Source organism: Plutella xylostella, chromosome 27 (genome assembly GCF_932276165.1).
Source record: "Plutella xylostella chromosome 27, ilPluXylo3.1, whole genome shotgun sequence".
NCBI classification, from domain to species: Eukaryota; Metazoa; Arthropoda; class Insecta; order Lepidoptera; family Plutellidae; genus Plutella; species Plutella xylostella.
Genome location: NC_064007.1, coordinates 3,020,419 through 3,037,877, shown reverse-complemented (window position 1 = coordinate 3,037,877; position 17,459 = coordinate 3,020,419). Strand labels below are relative to the sequence as shown.

The following is a 17,459-nucleotide window of genomic DNA, read 5'->3' as shown; positions in this document are numbered from 1 at the left end:
TAATAGTGTCCTTTCAGTACAATTATCATGTCCGATTGCGAATGTTGTTCGCACTATTAGGAAATAAATATTTCATTACTATTCAGGTGAAGCAGCTATTGATTGGTTTTTAAAATTCTATTTATGGAAGGAGAGCGCAGATGTTTGTAGATTACATTATCGATATTCAGATCGACTGTGACGTTTTTAATTAAAATGGGTCATATCGCTTATTCGTTGTCCACTGAAGATACACACATTTCTACTCCACACCTTGATGAAGACGCCAATCTATTTCTATCTTCATTTTTAACTGCGTCGGTTTTTTCTGGGTCCGGCAATATTGTTATAGGAAAATTTATATTGGAAGCAGGTAAAAGAATTTTAGATTAGATTAGGGCCGGCGCATTAACCGTGGTTTACGGTCGGAGGCCCATAAAGCCGCCTTCAGGTGAGACAAGGTGTTACTTAATGATAATTTATTGTGAAACACCCGACACGTAAGCCGGATCATTTGACGACAACATTAATCTTTAGTAAGTGGTTTAATAAAAGTGGCTCGTAAAGGCTTTGCGAGGATTGGTGGATGATAGGTGCTGGTGGAGGCTGACAGATGATGAGCAGGAAGTCGTCAATAGATTGAGTCGTCGTTGGCGTCAATGTGCGGAGAATAATAAAGGTAAAAGCGGGTTTGAACAAATGAGTTCCTCGGCGAAGGCTCTGAGGGTGCGTGATGTATGGCGCGGCTCCACACAATGATTAATGCTAAAGAATGGAACCTCACGGCGAGCGATGAGACGATTGTACCTCGTGCAGTACTTGTGAACATAACCAGTTCTACCCGTGCTCTATGCTGCCTGAGAACAATTTTCAATGTTAATTTATATGTAACTCTGGGCTATTCATTGAAATATGTGATGGAGTTAATACGTATTGGATGAAATGTGCATCATGTCATCTGGTACTTGTTTATATCTAGATAGACCTTCCTGTAGCATTATATATGTTTACTTGTTTGGGCCTAAGCCTTGTTTTATACCTACAGTAAACTTTTGTAAAAAACATACACCTTGTTGCATCCTCGCAATATTAATTCATTAGCTCGAGAAGATTGATTATTTACCAACAACAGTTGTAGCCATCTCAATGCAGGAGGCATTTAACATCAGCAATAAAGCTGTTATATTTATAACGCTTATTTAAACTGATTGCGTAACTGGTTTCGCTCTCTGATATATTATAAGTTTGTGAGGCTACATGGCCGGGATGGGGAGCATAAAGTTAATTCCCGTGCTCGCATATATAAAGACGTTAGTGCTTCTCGGAAGTCGCGTAATCCTTTATCCACGGAACCTAAGATAAGAGGGTTTTCTTCGCCGGATGCTCGGGGCTGGGTGCGCCATTAACGAGCGCTCTCGGGCCTCATTTAACCCGGTGCTGCGATAATTGCCACCACGTGTTTATTTTCGAGCCGGCTAATTATAGAACGCACAATGGGTTGGACACGATTGGTTATTTCGGCTCCCTTCGCTCCGTCAAAGTCATTTTTGTCCAGCCACAAAAGAGGTGTTGCGAGTGGCCCGTCGCTTGATTCATTAACTGGCACCCTTTGAACTGATGGATCGACTCCGCGTGCCGGCTCCACTATTAATTCTCTTTAATACCAACGTTCAACATTGAGTCGTTGTTCTTTTTTAACGTTTGATGCTTCATCAAGTCGCGCTTCAATTGAATTGTCGACGTTATCCCCATTCTAATCATAGACGGGGCGATTCTCAGTGATGAAAGCACTTGCGTCTTGCAGTCACCACAAAAGCTCGAGCAATAAAGTGCCATTCTTGTGCCCGCATCCCGTACGTAGCGCAGCATTGTCGACATCCTGTCTTCACAAATCATCGCTCGACGAAAAACCATCTATTATAATATCGACGCTCAAAGACAAAGGTTCGATGATAACCGCGTTATACCACGCCATGATTGGCCGTCGTGTGTGGCCAGCCATTGTCTACAAAAAACCATGTAACTCGAAGTGTTCGATGCAATTAGGTGCAATATCTTTATCATGTTTTAAATCTACTATAATATAATACAGGTGTTCGGTTCGTTGTAGTTTTATCGAGACATCTTATACGCTTTGGCGGGTTCGTATTGAATCGTTCCGTTTAATCGTAACTGTTAATTCAGTATGTTTATTTGTTTGTGTATTCTATCTCTGTCGGTTGCCAGGCAAGTATTATAATCCATTCAATTACAGACTGTACAACTGTGGCCTTACGATATGATTTCAAGGAGATAGTTGGTGTTGTCGACATCTCACTGACCGATGCTCCGTTCAATTATTCTCAGAAACGCAAAAACTGTCAGTTAGAACTTAACGCATTTCATGTTGAGTGATTTATTGATCTGCCTCAGAGTAAACGCTTTTGCTGCAAACTCCACGAAATAAAAGTATGTTGAAACTTTTAAGACATCCACATCGCAGCTTTCGAATTATTTATTCCTGATAATTTGCTCAACAAAATGATCGTGACCCAATCTTAATCGTTCAAAAAATGAATAACATATTTAAGAAACCGGATCGAGTGGGAAGAAAATTGCTTTAATAAATAATATTCTCGTGTCATCGGCTCGATTAAATCCGAACCTCGATACACCCAATAACAATTCTATAATTTCATATCCATAAGTTATGTTTCCCAAAAACATTCGACATTTATTTTTAACTATGTAAAAAAACTTGTTTCTGAGAAAAATTGAGTCATTTATAATGTCAGGTGCATAAAGAATTCCAAAGTTAACAAGAGCGGGCAATAAATTGACACCAAAAGCGGTGTTCGACTACCTGAAGCTTGTGACTTCGGTATGCTACGATACGGCCGGGTATTTATAGAGTAACTATGACAATGAACCCTCTGTTCCCCGGATGTCGGTCCGAATGTCCAATTTACGACCGGAGCCCGATTTATAGGCCCACATTATGATCGAAATGACCGGATTCTGGTTTAATTTTTGGGGGTGTTCCGCAAGGAAGTAATTTAGGACCCATATTGTTACTCAACTAAGATAGAAAAAACGTGCAAGATTATAGTAAAACTGCTCTTTAGAAAATAAATATTAAAACTAGTGATTGATTTCTTTAAGCCCATTGTACGTTAATTGTTTAATGTGAAAAACCCTTTACCCAAATCGAGGTGTGTCCAATGCTTTGAAAAGCCGTATTACCTAATTCTTTGCGGCCATTGATTTCGTATATAGTCAATTACGGGTATGTTGTGTATGTGTTTAACAATTTTCCACACCACATCGCCTGGCCTCACGATCGGTTAGTCCAGGCGCCAATACCGATCTGGGTTAATTAGCAACAACTCGTTGCCTGTCAACTGTGTATCTTTCAGTTGACCTCCTCCAGGCTTTTCTATTAATAGCTACACTAATTAGCATTTCAACATGCTCTTGTGATTAATATTAAGATCTGTCTGTATATACTGTGTGTATTTTAGTTACTTAAATAATAATGTTGCTTCCTCAAATTTTGGAGACTTTACATTCTTAGGTGGAATCCTACTAAATCCTGTGAATTTTTATGATAGCACAGAAGGTAAATAATACTTTATAAAACATACGACAAACAAAAAATTAACCTAGAGAGAATTTACCCTTTAGTTTTAAAGTTCGCACACTCAAACCTCTTCCACGGGAAAAAAGTTAAGTCTTGGACTTAATTAGTCACATAAATCTAAGTACTAAAGGAGTTACACAGACTATGGCGCCATTAAAGCTGTTGCAACTGTAAAGGGTCACTGTTCTTTATCTGAAGAAGGGAAATGGACCAATAAAAAGTTATCGGCTTTTGCGTTCTGCTTCCTCATTGGTGCTTTTCAGATTACCATTCATGCAGTTACCAATGTTCAACTTGTTTGTTGCCATAAACGGATAGGTAGGTCTTAAGATATTTATTGGTTCTATGGTGAAATTGAGTTCACTTTTTGCTGTTTTATTATTGTATTGAATGCTACTACTATGACTAATATTTTATGATATCTTGCTTCTGCTATAGCTATAAATATTACTTGCAGAAAGTACTGCTTTATAGTATATAATATATTATGGATATAATATGTCCACAATGTTTGTTTTTCTAAACGTGTCTATATTCCACACCCAGTTCTGAAACGCATGCTGCTGTTGTTTCAGTAAACAGCAACAGGTGCGACATTTCCGAACGGCTCAGCGCCTTTGATAGCATATCGGGTTACCTTTTAAATGAAATGCTCGATTTTAGAACTTTTAATTGCTGATTGTATGTAGTTATTTTGTTTTTCTTCTCGATCGTATTTCGAAGCTAAGAATATTACTGGCCAGTTACAAAATGCTTTTCGAATTTTAAAATCTCACGTTATTTCGTTGGTTAGGTTGGTAGTAAATCGGTAGCCGTGTCACATTGCAAGCGGCGAAGCGCGACAGTCGCACGATTGTGTCGCGGTCGCCACCGTGTCGCGCGCTGTATAACCACCCTTAATGGAATAAAAAGAAATGCCAATAAAGAGCTTAATGCGAATTTAATGCTTTGTGCTTTGCTGGGCTTCTCGCAAATGAATGAAACAATGAGCATGTGAAGCTTTATGACCATGGGATCTACATAACCTAACCAACGTTAAAAACCCCGAACGTTAAAAACACTTAACGTCGCATAACTTTTGAACGGCTAAGCTGATTTTTATAAAATATGGTTAAAACATTCGGGATGAAGCCAACTGAACAGAAGCTACATATCGTCTTTCCTCTCTTTCATTCCTATTTTAATGAGCTCTGAAAACAGGTCCCACAGTTGTGTGCTCACGATGGTATATTGTTTTAGCAAAACATCGGGCGGTTCCAAACGAAACTACAATTTTCATGTTCTGCTTTAAGAAAATGCTTGTAGACCCCCCTGTATAGGTACTGCTAGTTTATTAGGTAAGGTAGAACCGTGGTGGCAGGAGGTTGGGGATTCAAATCCTGACATATACCAGTATTTATGGAATTTAAGTAAAATTATACTACATGCTCTTACGATGAACGAAAACATCTTCAGGAAACCTGCACATCTGGATTTAGTACATCTAGGGTTCACAAGTCTAGATGTACTAAATCCAGTAAACCCACCCGCATTGGACCAGCGTGGTGGGAAATGGTCCAAGTTAAAGAAGAAGTTCAGATCTTGGGGACATATACAAATGTTCCATACGAACTTACTCCCAGATTAACATATACATGCAAAGAAGTTTTTTTTACTGTCAAACCGTAATAAGTTGAACTTACTAACGATACCATCGTACAAATGAATAAGGTCAATCTTCTAACCGAACTTATTCAAAGAGCTCAGTGGTAAAATTGGGGTGTTATTTGTCGAGACGTTTCTTTTGCACTGACAGTCCATCTTGTGTGTATATTGTTAATCTAAGGTTGGAGATCATTTGGGTATCGCCCGCGCTGCCGTACGCACGCGACGTTGCATGACCTGCGCAAGTTTTTTTTTTCGGTAGCCATTGAATTTGAAATCGTGTGCTGTTCGCTTTTGAGTTTGCGTTTGAAATTGGAATAACTTTTTCTTTTTCACATATTTTTGGCAGTTTGTCACGCGAGCCAACGACAATAAGATTGTCAAGATTTATAATATCGTGATTTAAGATGTTTTTTTACGGGTTAATTCTGTCACTGAAGTCTTAATGCCAGTTTCTATAACTCTATCTATCCATAACTTGTAGTTACTTTCATACGATTTTGACATGATCAAAAGCAACAATCTGTCAAAATCGTATGAAAGTAACTACCAGTTATAGATAGATAGAGTTATAGAAACTGGCAGTTAATGATAATGACCAGGAGGGTAAAGTCATAATTACAATAGCTTCAAGTGTATGTATAATAATAATGTATAATAATATCTACAGTAGTAAATGAACCACATTTTCAAATGGTAAACCTTTTTGAATTCATTGTAATCTATTGGCAATTTTGTGCAATACGGATACACATTTTAAAATAAAAACATCTATATTTAGCAGCAGAAAAGTGTATTTTGAGATCATTTTGTAATAATTTCGGCAAAAATACCGTTATATCAGTCAGGTTCCCGCCAAAATGTTAATAAAATCGTTACTGCCCACAGCCCTACAGACTTGGTATTTTGCATCAACCACTACAATAGGGTTGTCACTTGTCATAATAATTAAAATACCTTAATGCCGAACTTATACTATTGCAGAGGTAATAATAAAGTTTAAAGTTTTATAAATAAATAATAACTTAAATTACAATTATTATTAATACCTACCTACTCAAAATCTCCTACAAAAATAAAACCGTTTTATCCAATTCTATTAAAATCCTACACAATGAAAAAAAATCCAAAAACGTAAAAATACAGAAAAATTATATCACGAACAATAATAATACTTACAATGGCAGCCCTACAAAAGGTGCATTTTTATCGTAAAAAATATTTTTTACAATTTCATTAGGCATTCAGCGATTGCAACTGTATCGGGTCCAGTAAATTGTAGTATTTTATATTTTTCCTGTTGCTTGTTGACGCTTCAAACAACAGCACAGCCAATAAAATATATGGACTTATATCCGGATTATTATATTTATAATGATATTAAATAAATAAATAAATATGTGGGGACATCTCACACACGGCCATCCGACCCCAAGCTAGGCAGAACCTGTGTTATGGGTGTCGGACAGCTGATATATCTACACAAATACATAGATAGATAGATACTAAATATAAATATCAACACCCAAGACCCGAGTACAAATATCTGTCTTTAAACAAATATCTGCCCCAGCCGGGAATCGAACCCGGGACCATCGGCTCAGTAGTCAGGTCACTAACCACTACGCCATTCGGTCGTCAATTACAGGTTATATGTAAGTAGGTAGTTTATATACTATGAGGTAGTACGAATTATACAGGGTGGAGTTTTGTGAACTATTCCTTGGCACGTGTATGTAAAGAAAGAAAGAAAGAAAGAAAGAAAATTTATTTATTTCTAACACACACAGAAACAACACATACATTTACAAGAAAAATGTACCCGTCATACTGAGCAACTTACGTTATTTTTGGGGCCAACTCGTCAAAAAATCACGTTTTTTGATTAAGTACACACTTAACAACAATGTCGATAAATTCACTACCCAAAATTAGGAGCCACAGAAAAATTTATCAAACTTATTATGAGACCTTTTTTGTGAGCATTGAATTAAAAAAAAAATAGGTAGGTTACATTTGCTCTACATTATTAAAGATTTCACGCCCTAGGAGACACAAATCAACATATTCATTAAGTGTGTATAAAGTTAAATAAAATAGGTTTTTCAAGATGCCCTCACTGCGTTTGTTACTATTAAAGGTCAACTCCCTTCTGGTTGGCAGTTAAAAGGAGCGACTCAATAAAAAAAACAAAACCTAGAACATTTAACGATTTGTATTAACCCATATAAATACATACATTGTAGTATATATGTACGCACTGCACATGTTAGTAGCTATATAACATTATAGCAAATTATGTACATACGTAGGTAAGTATACAAGATATGGAAGGTGAAAATAGCCTTCCAACGATATTTTCATACGAACTATGGAGCGTCAATGCAAAAAAAAGGTTTCGACAAATAACACCCCGCTTCTACCATTGAGCTCTTATTACGGTTAGAAGATTTGTGGCCTTATTCATTGGTACAATGGTTGACATTAGATTGAACTTAAAACGGTTTGACAGGCATCAAAATGCAATGTTACTTTTCCTTTCTTTTTGTATGTGATACTTGTTCGTAAGTAGGTATATTGATAATCTAAGAGGAAGAAGAATAGGTACGTATCTGACTTTCACGCATCCCTAGCGCGTAAGGAAGAGACGACATCTTACAAATGAACTCTGGACATAGCGGAATGAAAGCAAAACACATAACTGTTTAGCTCCAATAAGTTCCACATTTATCACTCGAGGTGACGTCATCACGCCACTGATAGTTCTAAATTTAAATCTTGCACAGTGAACCGTTGTGTCCAACGTTGCAATACGAGATGGGGTTAATAAGGGCGTTGGCTGTAGATATCAATGAATATTTGACTGAATGTTGTTGAGTAAGGGTTTGAGTGACAATGCGTATCAGGAAATTTATAATATACTAGCTGTTCCCGCGAGCTTCGCTTCGCCTTAAAAAGATTTCCTGTGGTAATTCCGGAATAAAAGTAAGCCTATGTTTTTGTATAAATCCGTTCAGTAGTTTTGGCGTGAAAGAGTAAAAGAAGAAAGACACAGTTACTTTCGCTTTTATAATATTAATTAGGATGTTGATGGATTCATGTAATAGGTTGTTGTACTTGTTGTAGTAATAAATGCATTTTGTAGGCTTTTGTTTCAGATTTACAATACTATTTTATGAATATCTAATAGCAAGAATGCGTGAAGTCTACACCGTAGACATTTTGAAGTGGCTTCATGAACCTACCCAGTAAAAAAGTGATATAATTACATGTTTCGTTCATAATTAGTCGTGTTCTTTAATTGCTCTCGTATCTTTTTTATCTAGATCTCTGATAATACTTGTTTTTACACCATCTTTGTCGACGTAATTATATGGATAAGTATGAGTTGATGTGGTTTTGGTCGAACGCTCCTTGAGAGAGGCCTATGTCCATCAGTGGATGATATCGATACCATTTAAAGTAAGTATTCGAAAGTATACATACTTTGCACTTTATAAGGGTAGGTATACATCAATCACTTTCTCGATATCATGAAAGGTCAACTGGTAGAGAATACTAATAGCATTAAGTTCACCTTTGTTCCTTTCAATATTTTATGTGCAATAATGAATTTCATAAGAATGGTAATTTAATTTAATCCTAGTAAAAACTAGTTACACTTCACAATCCTAGCTATATTTTGTTGACTAGTACATAAACTTTGACCGCCTTGACGGCAGTCTAAGCACATAAATATGTACATAAACACAAACAAAATGTGTGCACATAAATAGGTTAGGTAACAGCCAGCGAGAATTCTTGAACCAGTTATCTAAGTTCATACGGCGATAACCTTTTCATTAATTTATAACTAAATATGCAATTTAACAAGACAACAATGCTCCAATTATCCTCTTTGTATCACTAATGGCTGTTAAATTCCTCATTCATATATTTTCTGCATCAAAATAGGTTAGTACTTATATATTTTATCTCCCTAAGTTTTAGGTAGGTAAGGTATTAATTGATATTAAGTCTACTAACGCTAACATTTCCAGTCTTGCCTACCCCTATAGTCCACTTGATAGAGCCTATATAAAGTACTGTAAAATTACCCCCTTCCAGAATAAATAAAATACGTGTTTTTTATGTGTTAATTATTACCTACACTTAATTAAAAAAAAAAATATTAAAAAAAAACAAGTAAGTACCTATACTAAATACCAACTAGCCCATATGGCATAAGCCATCCATTATTCGTGTGAAAAATTAAAGGTCCGTTGTACAATAACAAAAAAAAACATCAATCATTTGTTTACGGAAGTTAAGTTTACATTAGTGTACACCTATCCGTTTTTATCCTTTGCTATTAATTGCTATAGTTTGTTGACCTTTATTTAGTGCGTGTGCGACGGAAGCGCTGCCACAGAATAGCGTAGTTTGTAAACCATTTGCTATTCACAAATGTACGTAAGTACACTCGTTGTTTTTTTAACCCACGACCAAAATAATCGTAGTAAGTACTTTGTGAATCTGTACGTAAGTCCAAAATGGATCGATTTGAATGCGACTTTGTTTTAGGTCTATTTTGTTACGGTACTTGAAGATACTATGGTTTTAAAATATTATGTTCAGGCAATTATTAACTGAAATTGTTCGCAAATTTAATAATAATATAATAAACATACGACTACCATATAAAATACAATACATATACAGTATGATTTATTTGTAAACACTGTCTGTGAGCCGTGTCTGTCGGCGCACGTGGACGATTTACTTTGTGTACACTCAGCGGCACGGCACGGTCAATTTTATAAAATAAGTTCCATAATTTGTTGTTATATTAAGAAAGTGTATTTTTATATCATAATAAGTATAGGTGCATTGGTATATCACGCACGTAAAAAATATATTAAGGAAAGCTTTTAAGCTTGTATGTTCTACTACTTACAAGTCCATAGTTTATTCTTTCTGATCAGTTGATATTAATAAAATTAGGTAGGTAAGTCCATATATATTTTTTTAAAAGCGCGTTTTTAATTTAATATAATTTATATGAAATAGAGATAGACAAGTTGAGATTTATTGAGTTATTACCTGGTTTTATGCGGATGCCTATAACTAGGTAAATAAAACCAGCATCCTTTTATAGCCGTGAGAAAATTTTAATGGTCTTTTAATTATAATTTTTATCTAATGTGAAAACAGGAAAAAAGTTTTGTGCCTAAAAATGTGACGAATTAAAATCAAACAAACTTATTAAATTTAAAAGTAACTTAAAAAATAGGATGTTCTCAATTTATCTGTACTTAAGTATCTATTTTATTTTATTTATGTTTATTGATATCCGATATCGATTTTCTATGCACCTTAATGTGCCGCGGGTGTACCGTCATCCCCATTGTTTATACAGGCTGATCCTGTTTATTTTCACTATGTATGGATTAAAAAGCTTCCAAAATACATTTTATAACTGGTTTTACGTCTGCATTCATTGCTTTGACGCAGTAAAAGTAAACGCGTTCTAGGAAATAGTCACGTAGGAATATAATGAAAGTGATAGTGATTTTGAGTTAGACTTGTAGTTACATTTTTTTGAATAATTACCATAAAATAAGGATATAAAGCGTTTTTTAGCTATCTATGACGCCGTAACTCAGCTTACAAGGTGTTTAATTTATTTTATTTAGTAATCCTTTTATTGCACAATAATAATTAAGAAAGAGTAGATTTACAATCAGGTGGACTTAATGCTAAAAGCATTCACTACAAGTCAACCTGCAGTACCTAGTCCGGCAGCAGAAAGTATAGGTATGTAAAGTAAGTACGTACATTGGGCAATTTTATAGAGTGCCATAACAATAAAAAAATATTTGTCTTATAAAAACGGAGCCACAAAACAATAAACACACAAATCACTTTGTCGAAATAAGAAGTTATAAATTAACGAAAACAGACCAAAATGTGACGAATATTAAACTGACCCTCGTAAATTCTCTTTTACACATCAACAGATTATGAAACTCGTATCGTAAATCTAATATAAAATATGACTTACTAAAAAGAAGCCATCTAAATATTCTAAAATTTCTAAATGATTGAGACATTCTATCTCCGAATAGGGAGGCCTAGTTTTGATAACAAGTTGGTTTAATTTTTACAGTTCAGCCTTAAATTGCGACTGTTAAGGCGACGTTGTCTGAAAATATAGGGGTGATAGCGACCACAAATTAACAGGCAAGCGTAGTGGGACCTCGTCCGGGTCACCCACCGACGACCTTAGGTCTGGTGTTGTGCCGCTCCTTATGAGAGAACTATCGTAATGTAACCTCTACTGACTACCCTTTGCGGGATTACATTAATAGGCATATTTTGATTAGTTATATTTTGATACAAGTTAAGTAAAAACTATGTTAAAAAAATCAACCAAAATATAGACCTTCTCCTTAAAAGATGTTTAACATTTGAACACCCGCGTGGGAAGAAAGACGTCTTATTACTTATAAAAATGGCCGAAACGATGATGAAACAGAATTGAATCGTAACTCCTTAGTTAACTTGTGATATAAAATCTTTTATTACCATGCTCTTGCGCACTTACAACTTCTCGTATGTACACTTATTTAGGTAGCTTTTGTTGTTCATGTTTCGGATCTTGGTCAGCAAAAGAACTAAGTATATTAGAATAGAATAGAATAGAATAATATTTATTTCAGACATAAGTCCATAGTTGTGTTAGTAACAATTTGGCTTATTATATTAGCCAAACCAGCTTTAATTTTATGATTGGTGAAAAGTGATTCGTGACATGAAAAATACTTAGGTTATGCTCTAACCCACCTAGCGAAATTGACACTTAACCTATAGATTATTTGTCTATTTCGATAAAAAATGAATGTTCTCCGTCCGAGACTCATCCGTCTTCCACCGATAAGTCTCAGGATCAAACGGTTTGCGTTTGGGTGGCACACATATCTCTTTAGCTGACTGGATATAACATACCTCATCATCATCAACCAATAATCATCCACTGCTGGACATAGGCCTCTCCCAAGGAGCGCCACAAAACTCGGTCCTCGGCCTTCCGCATCCAACCACTACTGGCTACCCGCCTAAGGTCGTAAGTCCAGCGGGCAGGAGGGCGTCCCACGCCGCGTTTCTGCCTGTTCGTTGTCTCCACTCGAGAGCTTGTCTACGGTTATCGGTTCTTCGGCAGATATGACCAGCCCACTGCTACTTCAGCTCTAATAACATACCTCTATGTATGGAATGGGTTTATGAAGCAAACACCGTATTAATTCCACTGAACTCTGAACCCCCGATAGCGTCACAACTGGGACGAATTTCATAACTAAGTACACCACTGTAGTGTGCTCATTTGTAGTTTCTCAAGATACCGGACATTTTGTCGCTTTCCTATTTTCTGGGTAATTTAGTAATTTACTTACCTACAACTTAGTTTATTCAGTAATTTTTTGTCCTCCCTCATCCACAAGCATCTCTTATTTTTCAGTTAGAAGTTTCGAAAATTGCCTCCAACGCTTGTAGAATGAAAAAAAATCATACTCTCGTGACCCGGTCTGGCCAATCACAGAGTCTTATTCAACAGCCCTTTAGCTATGCTGCAGTCAAGCCGCGAAACCGGCCTCTTTGAGACATGTCAATCCGAGTGACGTTTTGAATAATGGAACAGCGGTCGTACGGAAACTGACTGTTTACGGATGTTTTACTGCGGGTTTACTGTCGTCAATTTCTTCCAAACGACCTGTTGTTCTGTAGCCACTTGTCCTGCCTTTATAGGGGGAGGTTTGTTGTTGGCGTGTGCTTAGAATGGATGGAATAGATGCAGCGATTGTCTAGTTTGCCGGTTTCTTTCGGGAGCCGAGCCATTGATGTTCTCTAGATGAAATAAGGTGCATCTTGTCTTTACGTCGTATATATACATCTTAATCAATGTTATTAGGTATTGAGATATCTATAAGTATGAAAATACTATGTGGGGAAATATCACACACGGCCGGCCGGCAGCGACCTGATAATTATATCTACACAGATAAATATATAGATACATATTAACCCCCAAGTCCCGAGTACAAATATCTGTATTTAAACAAACATCTGCCCTAGCCGGGAATCGAACCCAGGACCTTCGGCATAGCAGTCAGGGTCACTAACCACTACACCATCACCGGTGGGTCTTTAAAAATTTCTATTAGAGTATATCTGCATCTATTTATGAAAAAGAGAGTCGTTATAGTTACTATAATGTGTATTTGTATGTGTAGGGATGTTGCTTTGGAACCTGTTTTGGAACGGATGGAGTGATTAGAATTAGTTTTTTGAGAGATGTCTCGATCGAAGGACCCTTGGATACGGTATACTATAAGTATTTACCTATATTAAAATCGTAGAAGGTTTTTAACCTCACCGTAGACTAATTAGGGTACCTACGTTAATTACTATGTTAAGATAAGATTGCAGTTTGAATACTTACTGCCATTAACCTAATAGAAACAACAACAGACAACCGTTTGGCTAATCCTTTCACCACGGTTAAGAACCCAGCCAGCACTAGTGTTTGTCCCCGTATGTTACCCCGTGTGGTCTTAGCCATATTTTATCAAAATCGGCTTCGCCGTTCAAAAGTTATGTGACACTAGCTGTTCCCGCGAGCTTCGCTTCGCCTTAATAAGTTTTCCCGTGGGAATTCCGGGATATAAAGTATCCTTTGTTCTTTCTCAGGATCAAGACCATATGTATACCAAATTTCATTCAAATCCGTTCAGTAGTTTTGGCGTGAAAGAGTAACAGACAGACAGACAGACAGACAGACAGAAAGACAGACAGACAGACACAGTTACTTTCGCATTTATAATATTAGTTAGGATTATACTTAGGATAGGATTAGGATTTATTAGTGTTGAATGTCAGGGGTTTTTAAAGTTGTTTAACGTAATCTGGAGTGACCTCTTCAGTTCGTACTGTGAATGTCCCATCAGCTAACAAACAAGCAAGACGACACCGCTCGGTTATTGATGACGTCTGCCCATCAGATAGGTGCATTCCTGCCATGTCGCAGGCAAAGTCAGCGACCGGTCGCTTGTCAATATGTCCGGGTCGTTTTTACATTAAACAAAAAAAAAAACAAACACTCACGCCTTGTACTAATGTACTCCCTTGCGGGGTAGGCAGAGGTGCATTACTGCACCCACTTTTCGCCAGAGCGTTATGTTAGTCCCAATGTAATAGGGGGCGGGCCTATTGCCATTTTACGGGCACATCCAAGACCCGAGAACAAAGATCAAATATTTTTAACATTGATGTAATAGATATTAATGTAATCTTATTAAAAAAAACCTCGTAACCTATGTAGACATTTACGTTTAAGTAATTGATTGTATTTATTTATTTACACATTAAAACTATTCTTCGTATTTTATCACAAAAATCCAAGACAAAAAGGAATACTTACAACGACATCTTATTCTCTTTATCAAATTGTTAAGATAATATTCAGCAAATAAGAGCTGGTACTAAAAAAATACAAAGAACAAACAAAACATTATAAGGATTGTAACCCCAGTTCAATAAACAAAGCCACTTTATTATGACATTCCATATTTTAAAGTAAAATTTACAGTAGAATCGTAAATAACGCGCGACAGAAAAATAAGTGGTTACACGACATGAAAATACTCACAAAGGAAAAAAAGGATAAATAAGCCATTTTGAGGTCTTTTTTAAAACAAAAAAATAATTATCAACCTAAAACAGTTGATTGTGCTGCCCTCTTACAGTAAAACATAGTTTTGCAAATGAATGATTCCATTTATGTCCGTTAAATCACCCAGTTAGAATTTGACCGTCCTACATCAAGATTTAAGGGACAAATAACACGTAAGCCTCAACACTTAAGTTACCAAAATGTGCTGAGGACAGATTTATTAGGTGGCTTCCAGAAGTTGGCCAAAATAAATAATAAAAAAACGACAGTCGGTTGGTTGGAGGGGATTAACTTGGTGTAAATTTAAAAGGTCGGTCAGTATTGTGTATTGTACTATCGAACAAATAAGTGTGGACCCCCTTAAGGATCATTTTCCTTTGCAGGCATCAGCCATCAATGACTCGCTCTTGACCAATGGGGTACAAGTTGACCAAAAGTTACTGTCTCTATTGCCACCAGATGTGTAAACACAAAACAACATTGCATTGTCTTAAAGGTGCGAAAGTCCGAAAGCAATAAATAATACAAAGGGAGATATTTAAAATAATGGGGTTGGTTAAAAAAGACAGGCAAAGGCAAATTTGGGATTGCAAAGGATTTGTTTTAAAAGTGGCAACTCACTTTTTTGTTCGATAGTACAAGGTGACGTATTTTTAATGTTATGTTATTTTGTAGTATTGAAGTGTCGGGCTGCAAAGCCCGATGCAAGAAAGTTGTGCCTGTAATTAAAATGTAAGACTTTAAACGGAAATATATATATTTTTCAAATATCGATTTAAAAAAAAGATAATAATTGCCTTCTTTACCGTGTACGAATGGAATAGATAACTGTTTGCATTTAGTTAAGTCCATACAGCATCTCTGTAACTTGTACAGCTTAATTCGGGCCCAACAAAGAACCATGAGTAGACAAAAAAAAACAAAAATGAATTCTAGAGCATCCTGTAGGTACCCCATAGCGTGAACGGCAGATTTCTCCGCCGCCTTCCGAGAACTTTGTCTCAGTTGGATGCCGGACTATTGTATAACCGATATATTAAACATTCTGTCTATCAAGCTGGCCGTTTGGTGACTTCGCCTCAAGTGACTCATGATCCGATGTTGATTTAGGTCGTTTACGGACAAAAGTTATTATTACTGCCTCATTGGCACATAAGTCGATAATCGGCTGCAAACTTTAAGCTCCCGTTGCGACTCTACTTTACGAAAAACAAAGTTATTTATGTGTTTGTCGTGAAATATCATAGAGTATTCATAGTATGAATTTCATACAATGTCTGACCTCAGTTTATCAGATTAAACGAGTTTAAATATATTTGTTGTACAAAAGTGGGCTTATTTGCAGAGAAGCTCAGTTTACAGTATATCGTATAAAATATGGGCAAAAAAGGGCATAAATACAAGTAGGCAGCTCGAACGAACCGCATTCGAAACATTGTGTCGCAGGCAATAAAAATTAATTGGACATTTCTTGAAACGGCCAGTCAATCTGTAAAGCATATATTTTACATCAGTGGATTTTCCTCTGGTACTATAGGTTGACCAACATATCCTAGATATTCTTGTCAGCATAGTTGATAAAATAAACTGAATAATAAAATATATAAAAAATTACCGTTATGGGACTATTAATACGCAATCGACATTTTGGACACATTTATAAATGCTTTTTATAAATGCATGTAAATTACGAAACATGTATATTCAACTCCAATACTCACCAATAAACGTCGAACAGACCCGAAATCATTGTCATAATTTTGCAACAATCTGTACATAATATTTTCATCAGCTTTAAACGGTTTTCTGATTGGCTCGGCCTCAGAGGCTCATATTTGGCCGTATCCTTAAAATCAATACAGCTTGATTAAAGCGCCACCTGCGAGTGACAGGCGATCATTGCTTCTCATACAGGTTTTCATGAAACATGTATGAAGTAGTCGTTACTGATTGAGTCGCAGCCACCGAGTGACGCGGGCAGAATCCAAAATGACCGTCTGTCAAGCGCTGGCGCAATTGCATTAATTACCGTCGCATTGAATAGTTTTTTAAACTGTCAATTAGCAGTTTTTCGCGTTAACTTTGTTAAGTTTTTTTCGTGTTTGATGAGGTTGTTCGTTATATTTTTATCGTATAAATATGCTGCGCTGTATTCGTTATCATTATTTCATTAGTCAAGTTAGGACTTTAATGACTGCGTGATAGTCAAGTATATCCATGGTTTGATGGGTTCATTAAATTGTATTAAAAGCCATCGTGAGCAAACAATACGAAAGCAATCTGTAACAGTTTTCAATAAAGCTAACTTATTGCCCTCCGCGGTATAAGTTTTAAATAAATTATTGTTATTGTTCTTTTCAAACAAACGAAATGCACACGTGCGCAGTGGCCGCGGGCGAGTGTGCGCATGCGCAGAAAAAAACAACAATCGATTCTGCACACAGGATCATGCGCACTTTATAGTACTTCATACTGTGCATGGAAGCTGATATGATATTTGTGTTTGAT

At 36.4% G+C, this 17,459-nt stretch overlaps 1 protein-coding gene across 1 annotated transcript in view; it reads left to right on the top strand.

Annotated features, from left to right (window-relative positions):
* LOC105392244 (transcriptional activator GLI3) overlaps positions 1–17,459 on the top strand; it is an 85,503-nt gene that overhangs the window by 39,974 nt on the left and 28,070 nt on the right. The gene's annotated exons all lie outside the window — the stretch shown is intronic.